Consider the following 17433-nt stretch of genomic DNA (forward strand, 5'->3'; position numbering starts at 1 on the left):
TCCACAGAACGTTCGTCTTCTTTGTGCAAAGTTTTTTTTCCTTTTTTCCTCATGCCATTTTCATGGCTTCCTATTTTGCCATCGTCATATTTAGATCTTTCTGTGTCAACACGAAGATAGTTATGTCATCTTCAAAACTGAGGTCTACAAGATATGTAGCTGCTCTCCAAGACAATCCTACACAATCCTAGTTGGCTGACCTTCTCATAAAAAAATTGATGGCAAAGAAGAATAGAAAAGCTGAGGGGACACAACCCTGATGTTGTCCAGGCTCAGTCTCAAAGAAATCTGTGCTCCCCTTATCCGTGCAGATGTAGCAGTGGGAGTGATGGTAAAGTAAGTAAAACATGTTAACTGTTCAGTGTAGACCACTGAAGCAGTGTACGTTAGTGAAAGCTTTAACTAAACTGATAAAGTTAACTGAGAGATAACTGATAATCATTCATAAAGATCAGTCAGCTTGTTTTTCTCATAATTGCTTTTCAACTATTCAGTGGCAGCAATGCAACAGAGCCATGCAGAGGAGTTTTCCAGAGACAAAAAGTGTGATTCTGTGCCAGTTATCACAATGTTTTAGGTTAACTATGATGATACCTCTGTATCACTCATCCAGTACTGTAGTTGTATCACAAGACGCATGTAGCATTTTGGTGAGAACACCAGCTAGCTGTTGTCTGCCATACTTCAACAATGAAGGGGAATTTTTTTCCAAACTGGTAGCCTTTCAACATGTAAGAAGATGAACAAAATATAATGTTTACATTTTAAATAAATTGTCTGCCACCACTGTGTCAATTATTTTAATGTGATTTTTAATAAAGACATTAATATTTAAGTACATGGGATAATGTAATCTTTCTACTATTGGTATTGTGAGGTCTCTACTTGGATATAACAAGATGTTATTTAAGTCACTGTTGCCTTCCTGTCGGCTCAGGCAGTCTGGCTATTCACCTGTGGTGTCAATAACATACTCTTGTCCAGAGAACTGCTGCCCACTGGATATTTTGTCTTTTTCAGAGTTGAGCAGAGTAGGTGCTAGTGGAAAAAAAGATGCCAATGATTGTGTTTCTAGGTTGTGGCATGAAGTATTGCATTTTGAGATCTTTTAGCCTATTTCACTATGTCAGAGAGGTTCTATTGAAGTGATTTCTTGATTTGACAGGTCTGGCAGTAACCAGGCTCAGTGTGGCTAGAGAAATTGAACAGCTTTCCAAAAACACATGGTTACTTACAATTAACTAATGATTTTACAAGGATGGCAACTATTGTTTCATGAAGGCGAGGAAAGTTTGGATAGCATGCTTCTCTTAAAAAAACTCAAATTGTCATTTTAGAACTGCATTAGTATTTACTTGTATAATCTTTTTCTAAGGTTGTGTGTGAAAAATATGCAAAAGAATAAGAAATCAGAAAGGGGGCAAAATCATTTTTCACATCACTGTACATGAAGAAATCAAAACATACAGAAAAATTAAATGACATGAGAGACATAACATGTCATGTTGGGTGTGGATGTGGCAGAGGATCACAAATGCAGACCAGAATCCTGGCAGGTAGAATGAAACTCGAAAAGGTAATTTTAATGATAATCTGTGGTTCAGTCAAAAAGGAACAGACCTTAGAAACCATAAGAACAAACAAACAAACAAATAATAATAAAATAACATAAACCAACTAGAAACATCTTGAGAAGGGTTAACTAATTCACCAACAAAGAACAAAGGACTGACTGGGTTTATATAAACACTGAGGGATAAGCGAAAATGACACAGCCATGGGGAAAAGCAATCTGGAAAAACAAGATGAGGGGGAAGTAAAACCAAACACAAGCACCACAGACAAATAACTATCAAAATAAAACAGTGAAATGCGACAACTAAACAGGAAAATAGACACAAAGCAGCATGTGAGGCTGGGAAAGAATGTCTCGGACTCCCGGACCATCAGCACCGGCTCCCCTCAGGGCTGTGTTCTTTCTCCTCTGCTCTTCTCCCTGTACACCAACTGCTGCACCTCCACCCACCAGTCTGTCAAGCTAATCAAGTTTGCAGATGACACCACCGTTATTGGGCTCATCTCTGATGGGGATGAGTCTGCCTACAGGAGGGAGGTTGAACGTCTGGTGTCCTGGTGCAGCCACAACAACCTGGTGCTGAATGCCCAGAAGACAGTGGAGATTATTGTGGACTTCAGGAAGCACACAGCCCCACTCCCCCCCATCATCCTGACTGACACCCCCATCACCTCTGTGGACTCATTCCGCTTCCTGGGTACCACCATCACCCAGGACCTGAAGTGGGAGCCCACCATCACCTCCGTCATCAAGAAGGCCCAGCAGAGGATGTACTTCCTGAGGCAGCTGAAGAAATTCAACCTGCCAACACGGACGATGATGCAGTTCTACACTGCAATCATCGAGTCCATCCTCACCTCCTCCATCACCGTGTGGTACGCTGGAGCCACTATCAGGGACAAACAGAGACTGCAGCGTGTTGTGCGCTCTGCTGAGAAGGTGATTGGCTGCAGACTCCCATCTCTGCAGGACCTGTACACCTCCAGGACATTGCGGCGTGCAGCTCGGATCTCAGCTGACCCTTCTCACCCTGGACACAGTCTGTTTGACCTGCTCCCCTCAGGCAGGAGGCTCCGGTCCATTCGCACCAGAACCTCTCGCCATAAGAACAGTTTCTTCCCCTCTGCTGTTGGACACATGAACAATAACCATATGACTGTCCCCGCCACTAACACATGACCCTACGCTGTGTCACTGCATCATTCCATGTTTGGCACCGATCACCACCTGCACGCATATCTTTCTACGTAGCACTTTTAATTCTTATTCTACTTTTATTTTTTCATGTCTATTTAAGTGCTATTTATGACACTATGTTTGCACTGAAGCACCGCAGCAATTTCCTAATGTTGTAAACCTGCTCAACATTTGGCAATAAACCCCTTTCTGATTCTGATTCTGACAAATAAAATTAACACAAGAGGATGAAACGAATCAAGAAATTACATAGACATTATAAACCAAACTAACTGGTACTAAGGAAGAAACATGGGAAGCAAATAGCAAAGCACACTAAGAATCACTAGAAAATATTCAAATGAAAAGAAAACTATTAATTTCATAACACATAACAACCCTGTCTCCTGGAAATTAGGCGTGTCTCAGAGGTCTGGTTTAATAAAGAATGCCACAAAAATTTGAGATAAATTCACAGATCTTTAATCAAACTGCTTTTCTTTGTCATAAGAGTTTGGATATGAATTCCAGTACCAAATTTGTGCTGTGTACTGTATGCTGACATTCTTCCCAACAACCTTCAGCATCTCCTGGTGGATCCCTGGAGTTCACAATTGTAATATGTTATACACTTATAATTGGCAAAGCAGTTAAATAACCGAGGCCTGTATCAACCAAAAGTAAAATAAAAGATGTCCTGTACACAGCACTGCAGCATACAGCTGCTATAGAAAACACATAGAATGTGTCTCCAGCAACATTGTGACTTTAGCTTGTTTGGCTTGCCTATTAAGGACTAACAGTCAAAATTAATCACAAAGGACAATCTTGTCTGACTGTGTGTCATGCTTGAGTCAGCACAAGAGAGGTGGGTAGGTGCATTTTTTATAGTTATCCATCTACAGAGATATTATGTGTCCAAGGTCACAGCACTAACCTGCACTCCACTGCCCCACCCCGTTCATGTGCTTGTGCCATCCAGAGTGCTTCACATCACTCAAAGTTGACAATCTGATGAAAGATCCTTGTCCTGAGTTCATGGTCCCTTGAAGTGCATTTTGCCAAGTAGCTATTAAAGTGCCCTACACTCTGATTGCCTTTCAAAGAGGAGGAAATTGAAGAAGGCAATAGATCGGACCACAGGATTAAAATAGTGGAGGTGTTGATTAGATAAGAACAGCCTATCAAGATCTCATTGACCAGATCATTGCTAAGCAGCAATGTATCCTTTGCTCTCTCTCTCTCTCTCTCTCTCTCTCTCTCTCTCTCTCTCCCCCCCCCCCCTCTCTCTCCCAATAGGACTGAAATGGAACAGAAAAAAGAAAAAAATGTATTTTTTAGACAAGAAGCAAGGAAGTCTGACAGCATCATCTTGCAGCGATTGCTCCTGTCGCTGTCAACCTGGGAAAAAATACAACAATATTGGCTGTTGTCAAGTCTAAATATGCTTCTCTCCATAAACAGAGAATGGGATCCTCCACAATGCATATCCTTCACTAAACAACAGCATCAACTCTTCTACTCATCTATCCATTATGAAAGAAAACTCTTTTCTCTCTCATTTTTTCTCTTGTTTGTATGTGTGTGTGTGTGTGTGTGTGTGTGTGTGTGTGTGTGTGTGTGTGTGTGTGTGTGTGTGTTGATGCTGCACAAAAGTTAATTGATACATGATTAGTTTGTGCAGTAAAAATAAAAACAACATATTCCTTAGGTCTTGATATTTATTTCACCAGTTAGGCTTGAAAGACATACTGCACCATGAATAATTAAAAATTAAAAAAGATACAAAGCCTACATCACAGGAAATGCACAAATATAATAACAACACATCCCATAATAACGTGTCGCAAACATTGCAATTAAACAAAATCTTAAATACACTAAATGTACACTGTAAAAACTTTTTCAGATTTTACGGAATTTTATTTTAAATGAAATATCAATGAAATACAGAATAGACTATTAATTAACACTGTGTGATGCCACATCAACTAAACAATATGACATTATCATATTAAATGTAGAGAACTATAAGAAGCTTCTTTGCAATATGAAAATTGCAGTACTGACATTTTGGCAGACAGCCACACTGGCATGGAGTGAAAGAGTCACATAATTTGACAGCTTAAAAAAGATAACATCATTACATTTATATCAATAATGGTCTCGCTAAAACATTTGATATAAAAAAGTAGGACTGAAAATATGATCAGATGAATATTTTAATTGGATTTTGTTTTTAGCTAATTCGCTCTGTCTCCATTTCCCTTTATATAATTATAATGTTCCCCTGTTTTGTGCTATTATGGTAATGCTCTTACTTTCGCTGGCTTTGATTATGGATTTAAATGGCTAAACAACTAAATATTAATGCCTGAACCTGTGCAAGGAGACGACAGATCAGTGATGAAGTATTTTCCTCGTCTACAGTGTTTGGTCTCTTCTGCTTGGTTGCCGCATACGCTTTCAAAAAGAGTGCAAAGGCTTGAGAGAGGTTACCCCACATACATATTTTATGAGGTTTTTTTACTCAGAAGTACCACTGCAGGACTTGGTTGTGCATTAGCAACAGAAAGTTTAATTTGAGCCTGAGAGGGTTAATTTGGCAGCAGGAAAGTCTGACAGTATCATCTTGCTGTGATTGTTCCTGTCGCTGTCAACCTGGGCGATGTTGTGGAAAATATATAACAATACTGGCTGTTGTCAAGTCTAAATTTGCTTCTCTCCACAAACAGAAAATGGGAAAACGGATGGATGTGTGTAAAAATCTGCCATAATAACATCAATTCTGGTCAAAGAGAGATTTTTGCTCCGGCAGTAAGCATGGTGCCAGTTAATGGCTATGGAATGGTCTAATATGGTCTAGTGGTACAATGGATCAGATAAAAATACGTACAGATAAAAGCACTAGACAACCACCCATATTGCTTTTTGGATACAGAGTAAAAAATTGTAACAGGGGATTTAGGCTGGTTAACTGGTAAGCATAGATTACTTGTTACCTTATTTATCATAAATATCATTGTTACAAAGATCCCATTTAAAATGTATAATATTTATTTTTCATTTAATGAAGATATGATTTTTCTGTAAACTAGTACAGGCTGTAGGAATAAAATGTATTAAATTATTCATAACAAGATTTCATTTAACCAAAATTTAAAAAAAGAACGTTATTATTTTCTTTTTTATTGGAATATTAAGGAATGAATTTAAAGACATTAAACACAAGATGACAGCATAATTGTATTTAAAAGTAAATGTGCCTAATAATTGAATGGAAATGGAAACTTACAGAAAGCTTAATTCAAAGAAAAAAATGATGTGGCAGCCTAGCCCAGTTTTCACATTTCATCGAAAAAGCTCAGAATGGTCCTCAGTAGTTTATATGGCTTGTATGCATGCCTAACAACGTTGGGGCAGCATTCTCCTCTGTGAAAAGCGCAGGCCACCATTTGTGGACCTGCCAGTTCTATTCTGTGGCAAATGCCATCGGGCTCCATGGTGCTGTGCAGTGACCACAGGTCCCGCTGTAGGACATTGGGCCCTCAGGCCCCCCTCATGAAGTCTGTTGTGGTCAGAGACATTCACACCAGCTGGTGGTGTTGTAGGGCTCTGGCAGTGCTCATCGTGTGCATCCATCCTTGTTAGAGTAGCTCCAGTCTCTTGGAATTTCCTCAAGGGACTTGACAATGTGCTGGAAGACACAGCAAACCTTTTGAAAATGGCATGCACTGATATGCCTTCCATGGAATACCTGTGCAACCTCTGTAGGGTCCTGGTCGCAGTAGTGGCACTGACCCTAGCCAAATGTAAAAGTACCTATCACCACCTTTAAAACCATTCTTCTTCTGGAGAATCTCTTTTTTGTTGCCTTCCCGGTGCACCTGTTGTCAATTCCATTAACAACAAAGCATCTGAAACTGATTAACAACTCCCTCTGCTACTTAACAGACCAGATCAATATGATAGAAGATTGACTTGATGCTACACCTACCTTATGATCCATGTATTCAGAAGGCAAATAGCATGTGCTCCTCATCACAATAATGTAAAAAAAAAAAAGTGTATTTCATTTTTATGATTCAAGTCAGACTGTCAGACAGTTTCATGTTTCTCTCACAGAGGTGAAATCTGTGCACTCACAGCTGGAGTATGCACTGCGTGGTCTTATTGATAGGGTAGCAGAAACATTGTCCTGTACTCCAGACCACACTGAGTGCAAGTAGTTGCTGTCAGGAAACATGCAGCTTGACCATGAAAGGTTGGAGAGTGGAGAGGGAAGCACAAAGTCTTTTCCAACCCTCTCTCTCTTTCCCATCTCTTTGCCCTCTCTCTGCCTTTTGAAAGTGTCCATTGTTGGCTGAGGATTTGAGGGATGTTTTTGTGGCTGAGGTAGGCCTTTTAGACGTGCACAGTGCAGCGCTGCACTTTAGAAATTCTCTCCACTGAGGCTTTTTCTGATGTGGGTGTTTTTTATTCTGCTTTAGGTGGGCCACGCTTGATGGGTCAGCTATCAGCTCTGTGCAGCTCTGCACATAAGGCCTTTGATTCACCGCTTGACGAGACACACACTTGTGCTTGCTTGCACACACATGCATATCAACATATTTACCTCGCAGAGCTCAGTGAAGCTACACACATCTTAATACACAGTGTCCTTCTTCTTGCCCTTGACTTTTCACTTGGCTTTTTAGAAACGTCACTCTCCTGCTTCTCCTCCACGGGATTATACAAGCTTGCTGTATACAAAGGGATTGTTCCCATACAAATAGAATTAAAAAGGAAATAAATGTTTTGCTTTTGGTGACTATATGACAAAGATTGGAAGTCCAAATACTTTGTTACTATACTTAAGTACAATTTTCAAATACCTGTACTTTAGTTAAGTATTGTTTTTCTGACTACTTTTTACTTTTACTATGTATATTTTTAAACAAATGCCTGTATATCTACTCACTGCAAGCCTCCAAACATCAAACCAATTTGAGTCTGAACAGTAACACACAAATGACAATCCTGTTCTTTTATTAATGACCAGAGGATGTAACATAAAAAGAGATGACATGTGCAAAAGTCAAGGGTTTAAAGTTCTGCTCGTTTAGTTTTGTATCAGTCCATCCATCTTCTTCCACTTATCCAATTCAGAATTGTGAACGCATTGGAGTCAGGTACACCATAGAAAAGTTGCAGTCTGTTGCAGTACTAACACAGAGAGACAGTACTGCAGATGTTTATTCTTTTTAATAGTTGGTTATGATTCTAATTTAATCTAATAACAGACAGTCTTGTAATGTAATAGAGCTCAGTGAATTAATGTATAGTTTTGTTCCTTTGACCTTGTCACTCTTTCTTCACACATTCAGCCAGCCTGAGGTTTCTTTCCTCTATTAAGGAAGTTCTTGTAAAAAGGTGAATCATACGTGCTATAGGTTGAATTAGTATATCATACTATTTTATATATATCTCACCTGTGACTTTGTCAGTCAAATGTCAAGAACTGAAAAACATGTTGGAATGATAAGTGCTGTGGTAATATAAAGGACCAGTTGGTTAATAAAGGCAGTTTAATTTATGCCACCAATTTTCCATTTTACAAGTGGACAGTCATGGGCAGCACCAAGTTTTACCTTTCTGTGTGGAGTTTGCATATTCTCCCTGTGTTTGTTTGGGTTCTCTCCAGATACTCGTGTTTCCTCCCAGAGAAAAAGACATGCAATTAGTGGGGTTAGGTTAATTGGTCATTCTAAAATGATAGGTGTGACTGTGAGGGTGAATGGTTGTCTGTTTCTCTGGGTTAGTCCTGCATCAAATTGGCAAGTTGTCCAAGGTGGACCAGACGTCTCGTCCTGTGATAGTTGGGATAAGCTTATGAGTGACCCTGATGAGCAGAGCTGGACTGGCCATCGGGCATTTGCCAGGTGGGCCGATGGTGATTTTTCGTTTTTATGGGTCGATGGGTGTTTTTTTGTTTGTTTTTGTTTTGTTGTAATGGTATAAACAATGAAAGGTGGTGGATTGGCCGATGTGTAAAAATAACTCAGTTGTTTGGTGGTGGTTTCTATGGCGGAGCTTTCACAGAGGCCAGCAGGTGGATGAGGGAAAGGAGAGGCAGGAGGAGGAGAGACCCGAGGCGGCCGCTGGTCCGAGTGTCAGGTGAACTGAACTTCAGGTAAGAAGATATAAACCAAGTTTAGATGGAGTTTATTTTTGTTGTGCTGACTTTTTACAGTCAGTTACAACAACTCGTACTGCGTACTAGCTAGCATGACAGAGTTTCTATACAGCTGGGTGGATGCTACGATGTTACTGATAGTGAACTTTATTTTATTCATAAGGTTAGTTATTAGAGTTGGCAACTGTCCCATAGTCAGAAAAAATATTACGTGTTTCGTATTGAGCTGAAAAGGAACAGTTTGTCCCGGACTTGAGCTAGAATGAAAAAAGACACAAAGCTGCAGTTATTCTGTGTCTTTACACTGAACAGCTGTTTCTCCTCCCCTCAATCTCTCTCCCTCCCTCTCCTGTTGCTACTTCAATCATGAAACTGATCAATGATCAGCTGATCTGCATTTCTGACGCAAGTTCCGTCTCTCTTGTTTGTTTATCGCCCTCTTTGCGCCATAAAAAAGAAACCAGCGGATGTCGTGCTAAACAACAGCAGCACGTTTAAGCTTGATCAGCTGTTGTCAGAATTTATTTAATATTTATTTCTAGTATCAGCTGATGTTTGCTGGAGCCACAGCTGTAAAAGCTGCTGGTCATGATGTCGGTTTGGTTATGTGGTGAGAGGGAAACATGAAGATGAAACCAGGAGATGTTCTTACTGAATCATCAGAGCTGAACAGGTGATGGAGAAACAGGTTTACCTTTTAGGTGACATGAATGAGTTGAAGGGACGTTATTAACTGTTTCTGAGAAATAACACCAGGATCCTTTTCTAAGTAGCTGACAGCTGGTAACTGTGCAGGGGCGGGTCTAGCAAAGTTATGCCAGGGGGGCCAGGTGGGGCATTAACAGGGAAAGGGGGGCACAAAGAAATACTTTTCTTTTGTATTCTCATTTAAAATGTCTCACTTTGAATAAGTAATTATCTGAATCTTACAACCAAAGTTTTTATCTGATTTCATTCAAAGGCTTTATGGCTTTTCCTATAATGGCGGGCTGATGTTTTGTCCCAGTCCAGCCCTGCTGATGAGTGAGCCGATCCTCCTTCCCAGAGGGTCAGGTGCAGCTTTGTAATCTGAAACATGCACAGACATCAGTATTATGGCACACCTGATGTGGCAATAGTGAGAACAGCCTCATTCCCAATCAGTATGTGTATCTAAACCAAATACAACAAAAGTAAAGAGTGACAGAAACAGGACACAAATCATAAAGCACCATCCTACTAGCTTACTAAATTAATTTACTTACTAAACTTGTTTAGAAAGCATCAGTTTTAGCTTTTACTAAAGATAGCCATCTCGATAAAGTTCTACAAAGTAATCAATTTTCAATTCAAATCAATTTTATTTGTACAGCGCCAAATCACAACAACAGTCGCCTCAAGGCGCTTTATATTGTAAGGTAGACCCTACAATAATACTTACAGAGAAAAACCCAACAATCATATGACCCCCTATGAGCAAGCACTTTGGCGACAGTGGGAAGGAAAAACTCCCTTTTAACAGGAAGAAACCTCCAGCAGAACCAGGCTCAGGGAAGGGCGGGGCCATCTGCTGCGACCGGTTGGGGTAAGAGAAGGAAGACAGGGTAAAGACATGCTGTGGAAGAGAGACAGATTAATAACAGATATGATTCAGTGCAGAGAGGTCTGTTAACACATAGTGAGTGAGAAAGTTGACTGAAGAAGAAATACAATGCATCATGGGAATCCCCCAGCAGCCTACACCTATTGCAGCATAACTATATGCTTTAGCAAAAAGGAAAGTTTTAAGGCTAATCTTAAAAGTAGAGATAGTGTCTGTCTCCGGAATCCAAACTGGAAGCTGGTTCCACAGAAGAGGGGCCTGAAAACTGAAGGCTCTGCCTCCCATTCTACTTTTAAATACTCTAGGAACAACAAGTAGGCCTGCAGTGTGAGAGCGAAGTGCTCTAATAGGGTGATATGGTACTAAAAGGTCATTAAGATAAGATGATAAGCTGATTATTTAAGTCCTTGTATGTGAGGAGCAGGATTTTGAATTCATTCTTGATTAAAAGGGAGCCAATGAACTGAAGCCAATATAGGAGAATTCTGCTCTCTCTTTCTAGTCCCTGTCAGGACTCTTGCTGCAGCATTAGGGATTAGTTGAAGGCTTTTCAGGGAGTTTTTAGGACATCCTGATAATAATGAATTACAGTAGTCCAGCCTGGAAATAATAAATGCATGAAATAGTTTTTCAGCGTCACTCTGAGATAAGATGTTTCTAATTTTAGATGTTGTGCAGTCCTACATATTTGTTTAATATGTGCATTGAGGACATGTCCTGGTCAAAAATGACTCCAAGATTCATCACAGTCTTACTGGAGGCCAAGGTAATGCCATGCAGAGTAATCATTATTAACGTAGTAAAGTAAATGAATGTAGTAAACTTTACTAACAAAACTGACTAAAAGTGTTGTATTTAAAACAACAAACTGAATTGCTGTGAATAACTGCAGCTAAGCAGTTTAGGTCAATTTTATAAACACTAGAATTGACCTTCATAGGAGCAGATAACCGTCTGCCCATCTGCATTCATACCGTCCATGAAATCATGATTACCTGGCTGTCCTGAGGGAGAAAAGGAACTAAAACAGAGTAAAAGAACCCATCTCATCTGGTCGCACAATGTTCAATTTCCTTTCAAACACCCAGGCTAATCTCTAATTACTCTCTTCTTTTTGTTTGTAGCCTGGGTTCTTTTGATAGCAGCTTGTGTGGCAGGAAACTACAGGACGTCTCAAGGACAGTGGTGTAAAGCAGGCCAGATATTTTTTTGTGCTTTTTTTTCTTTCATCTACAAAGAGAAGGCCACACTCACCTCATGCTGTCTCTCTTGCAACTCCACCAGATTGTACAGAGAATAGAAACTGTCTGTTCTAAACCCAAAACGCAGAAGACAAAAGTATTTTGTCCCTGTCAGTATGAAAGCCTGTGAGAGGATATTTTGTTATTATTGAATTTCTTGCCATATGAAGTAATCCCAAAATGTAATTGGAATTTCAAATTCAGTTTATAGTAGCATCTGTCTGTCTAATTTGTTGCTACTGTGTGTGCAATATTAAAGTACAGTAGATTACAATTTGCCGAAACAGGGAAACACTCAACAGTTTGTTTTTTTCTGACCTTCAGCATCTCTTTGCCTTCCTTTGTGGTTTTTTGGTAATTGGTACAGAACACTTTGGGCACTGAAAGAAAAACCTTTATTCATCTCACGTGGAAAATGCTTTTGTCATGGCAGAAAAGTTGACAGTACAAAGTTAAGAGGAGCAAAAAAAAAGAAAAAAATAGAATAGAATAAGATAAAATAGAACAACATTCTATACAAAATAGAATAAAATACTGTATACAATAGAATGAAGTACTTTACAAAATACAGGGTGAGCCATTTATATGGATACAGCGTAATAACATGGGAATGGTTGGTGATATTAAAGTCCTGTTTGTGGCACATTAGTATATGTGAGGGGGCAAACTCCTCAAGATGGGTGGTGAATGACCATGGTGGCCATTTAGAAGTCGGCCATCTTGGATACAACTTTTGTTTTTTTCAATAGGAAGAGGGCCATGTGACACATCAAACTTATTGGTAATGTCACAAGAAAAACAATGGTGTGCTTGGTTTCAACGTAACTTCATTCTTTCATGAGTTATTTACAAGTTTCTGACCACTTATAAAATGTGTTCAATGTGCTGCCCATTGTGTTGGATTGTCAATGCAACCCTCTTCTCACACTCTTCACACACTGATAGCAACACCGCAGGAGAAATGCCAGCACAGGCATCCAGTATCCGTAGTTTCAGGAGCTGCACATCTCGTATCTTCACACCATAGACAATTGCCTGTAGAATAAAATACTGTGTTGTATCACTCACTATGTATTAATAGACCTCTCTGCATTGAATCATATCTGTTATTAATCTCTGTCTCTCTTCCACAGCATGTCTTTATCCTGTTTTCCTTCTCTCACCCCAACTGGTTGCAGCAGATGGCCCCGCCCCTCCCTGAACCTGGTTCTGCCGGAGGTTTCTTCCTGTTAAAAGGGAGTTTTTCCTTCCCACTGTCACCAAAGTGCGTGCTCATAGGGGGTCATGTGATTGTTGGGTTTTTCTCTGTATCTACTGTACAATATAAAGCGCCTTGAGGCGACTTTTGTTGTGATTTGGCGCTATATAAATAAAATTGAATTGAATCAGAAAAATTGCAATTGGTAATATTCCACTTCACGGAGACTGGGAGAAGGCTATCATGGTGTGTAGGATGTGTGTGTGTGTGTCTGTCTTCATGTGTGATCTGCTGGGATCTGCTGGAACCACTTGCCTAGCTTGGGGGTCAATGCATCGAGCGCTTCAATTACTGGGAACTTTCACATCTTCTTGAGCTCTTCTCTGAGCCTGTGGTACTTCTCCAGCTTCTCGTGTTCCTTCTTCCTCATGTTGCTGTCATTTGGTATCACTACCTCTATCACTATGGCTGTCTTCCTCTACTTCAGAGCTTCCCAAAGTGTGGGGCCCGCCCCCTAGGGGGGAGCGCAGAGCCATTGCAGGGAGGGCGCGGTATGAAAAGGGGAAAAAACACACAAGCGCAAAGCAGGAGATGAAGCATCGCTGGATATGTTTCCAAACCAACTTTATTCTAAACCAAAGACTAGAAAATATGGTTAAGCATATCTTCCCTTTGGCTTCACCTGTACAAGTGCCAAGGTAGGTCTCCCCTTCATAACTCCCCTTTTTTCGTAATTGAAAAAAACAACTACACGTAAAATAATTACACCGTGATGCCTCTGCCTTTCTAAATGGAGGGACAGTAACTGTGTGTTTATATGTAAGCGTGTAAAACTGCAGATAGTCAGATTAACAGTATTTTCTCTATCTGCCATTCTGCAATTCATCTCATGTAAACAATAACGTGGCGCACAGCGTGACGTGAAAAAAGGCACATACCTTTGACGTTGCATGTCGAACTCTGTATTCCTCGTCCACACGTAAACACAAAAAAGGAGTTTTAAAAAAATCCTCAGTTTTCGGTGATTCAAAACGCCATTTACGTGTGGACGAAAGGTCCAAATGCATAGAAACAGCTGCGTTTTCCAAAATACCTGTATAGGTGTGGATGTAGTGAAGTAAAGAGTTAGTAGTTTATTTTATTACTACCTGTAATTTATTGCAGTTTACTTGTATTTGCTTAATTGTTCACTAAATGTTTGAGGTGTGAAATAAATGGAGCAAAATATGGGTATGTGTGGTTGGAGGATGTGTTTGTGCGTTGTGCGTTTGTGCATTGGGGGGAGGCGAACGTTTTTCTTGTAAAACAAAGGGGGCCTTAGCAAAAAAAGTTTGGGAACCACTGCTCTACTTGATCACCACTATGTCTGGTTGGTTAGCCATCCTCATTTTGTCAGTCTGTATCTGGGAGTCCCACAAGATCTTAGCTTGTTCATTCTCGACCGCCGTAAGGGGTGTGTTCCATTTCGACCTCGTGACTTCCAGGCTATATTCAGCACAGATGTTTCTGTATACTATACCGGGTACTTGGTTATGGCTTTCTATATACGCCTTGTCTGCTAGCATCTTGCACGTTGCTGTTATGTGCTTGATTGTCTGAGGGGCATCTTTACACAGCCTGCACCTGGGCTCTTACCTGGTGTGATAGATACCAGCCTCTATAGACCTTGTACTTAGAGCTTGTTCCTGTGCTGCCTTAATTAGTCCCTCTGTGCTGTCTTTCAATCCGGCTTTGTCCAGCCATTGGTAGGATTTTTGGATGTCAGCCACTTGCTCTATCTGCTGGTGATACTCGTGAATGTTCGTTATCTCATCCTGGACTGTGGTACTGACACTTACTAGCTCCTGGCCTCCTTCCTTCCGCTTAGCGCACAGTATAAGGGCGCTCCACTTGGGGTAAAACCCTCCATGCATGGTCAGGAGCTTCCTTGTCTTGATGTCAGTGGTTTTTATCTCTTCCTTTGGCCAGCTTATTATCCCTGATCCTGTACTTGTAGCTTCCTCAATGTCTGCAATGGTGCCTTCTGGTAATTCGATCCCCTCATTTCTGACTACCTTCCCTCTCTTCGTTATCATCTGACTACACTTCTCCACTCCAAAAGACATTTCGATGTCCTCCATACAGCTCGATGTCATCCATGTAGTGGAGGTGACTGACCATTGCTCCATTCCGTAGTTGGTATCCATAGCCAGTCTTGTCAATTACCTCACTGAGGGGTTTCAGGGGTATACAGTGGGACAGCGTACCTCCTTGGCAGATACCGCACTTGATGGTAACTTGTTCTTTGGGCTTGAAGTTGGTCCCCATTGAGTTCCTGATAAAAAAAAATTATCTAGTACAATTCTAGGCATTCTAGGATCCCAGTGTGGGGCATTGAGTCATAGGCCTTCTTGTAATCAAACCAGACAGTGTCCATGCTGGTCAGCCTAGTCTTGCAGCTACTACTCTCTGATTGGTCAAAGCGAGAGCCTTTCTGGCTTGCTTTATTGATCAGTGCTTTTTCTAACTGGCAAAAGCCAGCACTACCTCTATTTTAAATTGCTTTATTGGTGGATTGGCGAGTAGCACTAGCTCAGGGTTCAAACTGTGAATAAAAGAGAATGTCATTTCTGCCCACACTGGCTGATGTGTGAAGATGCAATTTCACTTTTCCCGGGGATGCTCGCTGTAGCTGTCTCATGTTGTGGTGGAGCTGTGTCTAAGTATGAATTCAAGCCTTCCAGTGGGACATGCAACCTCCGACTCCTCCCATCCTCACTGCTCTCTGTTGTAACAAAAGTGTCATGGTGCTGGGTCGTTGACCCAGCGTTTTGTGTTTTATATGATTATTGTCTTCTGTTCTAGTTTATTGTTGTATATGTATATGTTGGTATTCTGTGTCCTCCCCTCGTGCCCTGTTTGTGTTGTGGATTTCCTGTTTTATTTTGAAGGTCTGTGTTTGTTGTTCAGCTTGTATCCTCAGGTCGTCTTGTGTATTAGAATCAGCTGTGCTCCCACCTGTATGTCATTTCCTGGTCTCCTTGTTTGTGGCTGTGTCCCAATTCAGGGTCTGCACGCTTGAAGTACGCGCACTACGCGCACTACGCGTACTACGTACGATGCGTACTATAAGTACGAGAAGTGCGGAAGTGAGAGGCTTGTGAAATGGGACGGTCTAGCCTTCGTCGCGCTGTTCAGGTTGCCTAGCAACCATGATACTAACCGCGAGAAACGTTACATACAGCTTTGTGTGACAGAAATGAAGGAGAAAAAATGTTTTGTTGGTCATTCATTTTTGTCATGACATCACTTTGATTAGTTGAGTATCTGAGGCTGAGACCACAGGACTGGAAATATATATATATGTGTGTGTGTGTGTGTGTGTGTGTGTGTGTGTGTGTATATACACACACACACACACACACACACACATATATATATATATATATTACAGCAGTGAGCTTGAACTCTGGGTCAAAGATTCAAGTTGCAGTTATTTATATTTCCTATCACCTTAAATCTTCACTCAAAAGTGTATATACAGATGTATTATACATAAGAGAAATATTGTTCGTTTAATATGTTGGCATTATTACATTTGGCTCAATGCTTACATACATGTGTAAAAAGGAAAATGTACGAGATGTGAAAACTGTGTCTGATAGAATGAAGAGTAGACTGATATATAAAATATTCCTTTATTGGGTGAGAAAATCAGACCATGTCATAACTGCTTTAAGTCATATATAATAGATATCAGAGCCTTAAACAGGCTGACTTCTGCTAAATGGGTCAAACTGGGCAGAAAGTACACAAACACATAACATCCTTATAGAATATGATGTAACACTATAGATCAACTTACCTCAGAATATATAAAGCAAATAAACAATCACAGCAATATGATGCAACAAACACAGCAGCTACTGATCCAAAATACTCAAAGCTTCATAGAACTGAAACAAACATTTATTTTTAGCTCCATTCTGCTGCTGATACATACCTTAGGTTTCTGAACATTAAATTTGTTGCTGCCTTTCATAGTGTGTAACTTGAAGGCCCTGAGTACTTTCTCCCACACTGAAAACACTGGAATGATAACATTATTTGAACATTACCTAATAAGACTGATTCAGCACAGACAGTTATGTTAAACTTTCCTAGCAGTCCTTCACAAACAGGGAACAGTCTGTCTATTCTCTCCATCTGTCAGCTGCTGCTGGCTCTTCCTCCTCCTCTTCCTCACACACTGCTGAGTTTGTCCTGGTGGATCATCAGGGGTGCAAAGCCTCACAGATGATGTGCAGCAGTGGGTCCCTCAGTCTGTCCTCACTCTGGACACTTGCAGTCGTCACACATGGAAATCAAATGTGTGATAAGCTGCAGGATTCAAACACAAGTGTAACTTATAAACACATGTTCATACTTTTATTCCACAATCAGAGAGAAAGAAACAGAGAGAGAGTGCAGGACAGACAGACAGGTGACAGTCTCAGGTGTACACAC

The 17433-nt window shown here is 40.6% G+C and overlaps 1 protein-coding gene across 2 annotated transcripts in view; it reads left to right on the forward strand.

Moving 5' to 3' along the window:
* sez6b (seizure related 6 homolog b) overlaps positions 1-17433 on the forward strand; it is a 237816-nt gene that overhangs the window by 140914 nt on the left and 79469 nt on the right. The gene's annotated exons all lie outside the window — the stretch shown is intronic.

The sequence above is a fragment of the Astatotilapia calliptera genome, chromosome 14 (assembly GCF_964374335.1).
Source record: "Astatotilapia calliptera chromosome 14, fAstCal68.1, whole genome shotgun sequence".
In the NCBI taxonomy this organism is placed as follows: Eukaryota; Metazoa; Chordata; class Actinopteri; order Cichliformes; family Cichlidae; genus Astatotilapia; species Astatotilapia calliptera.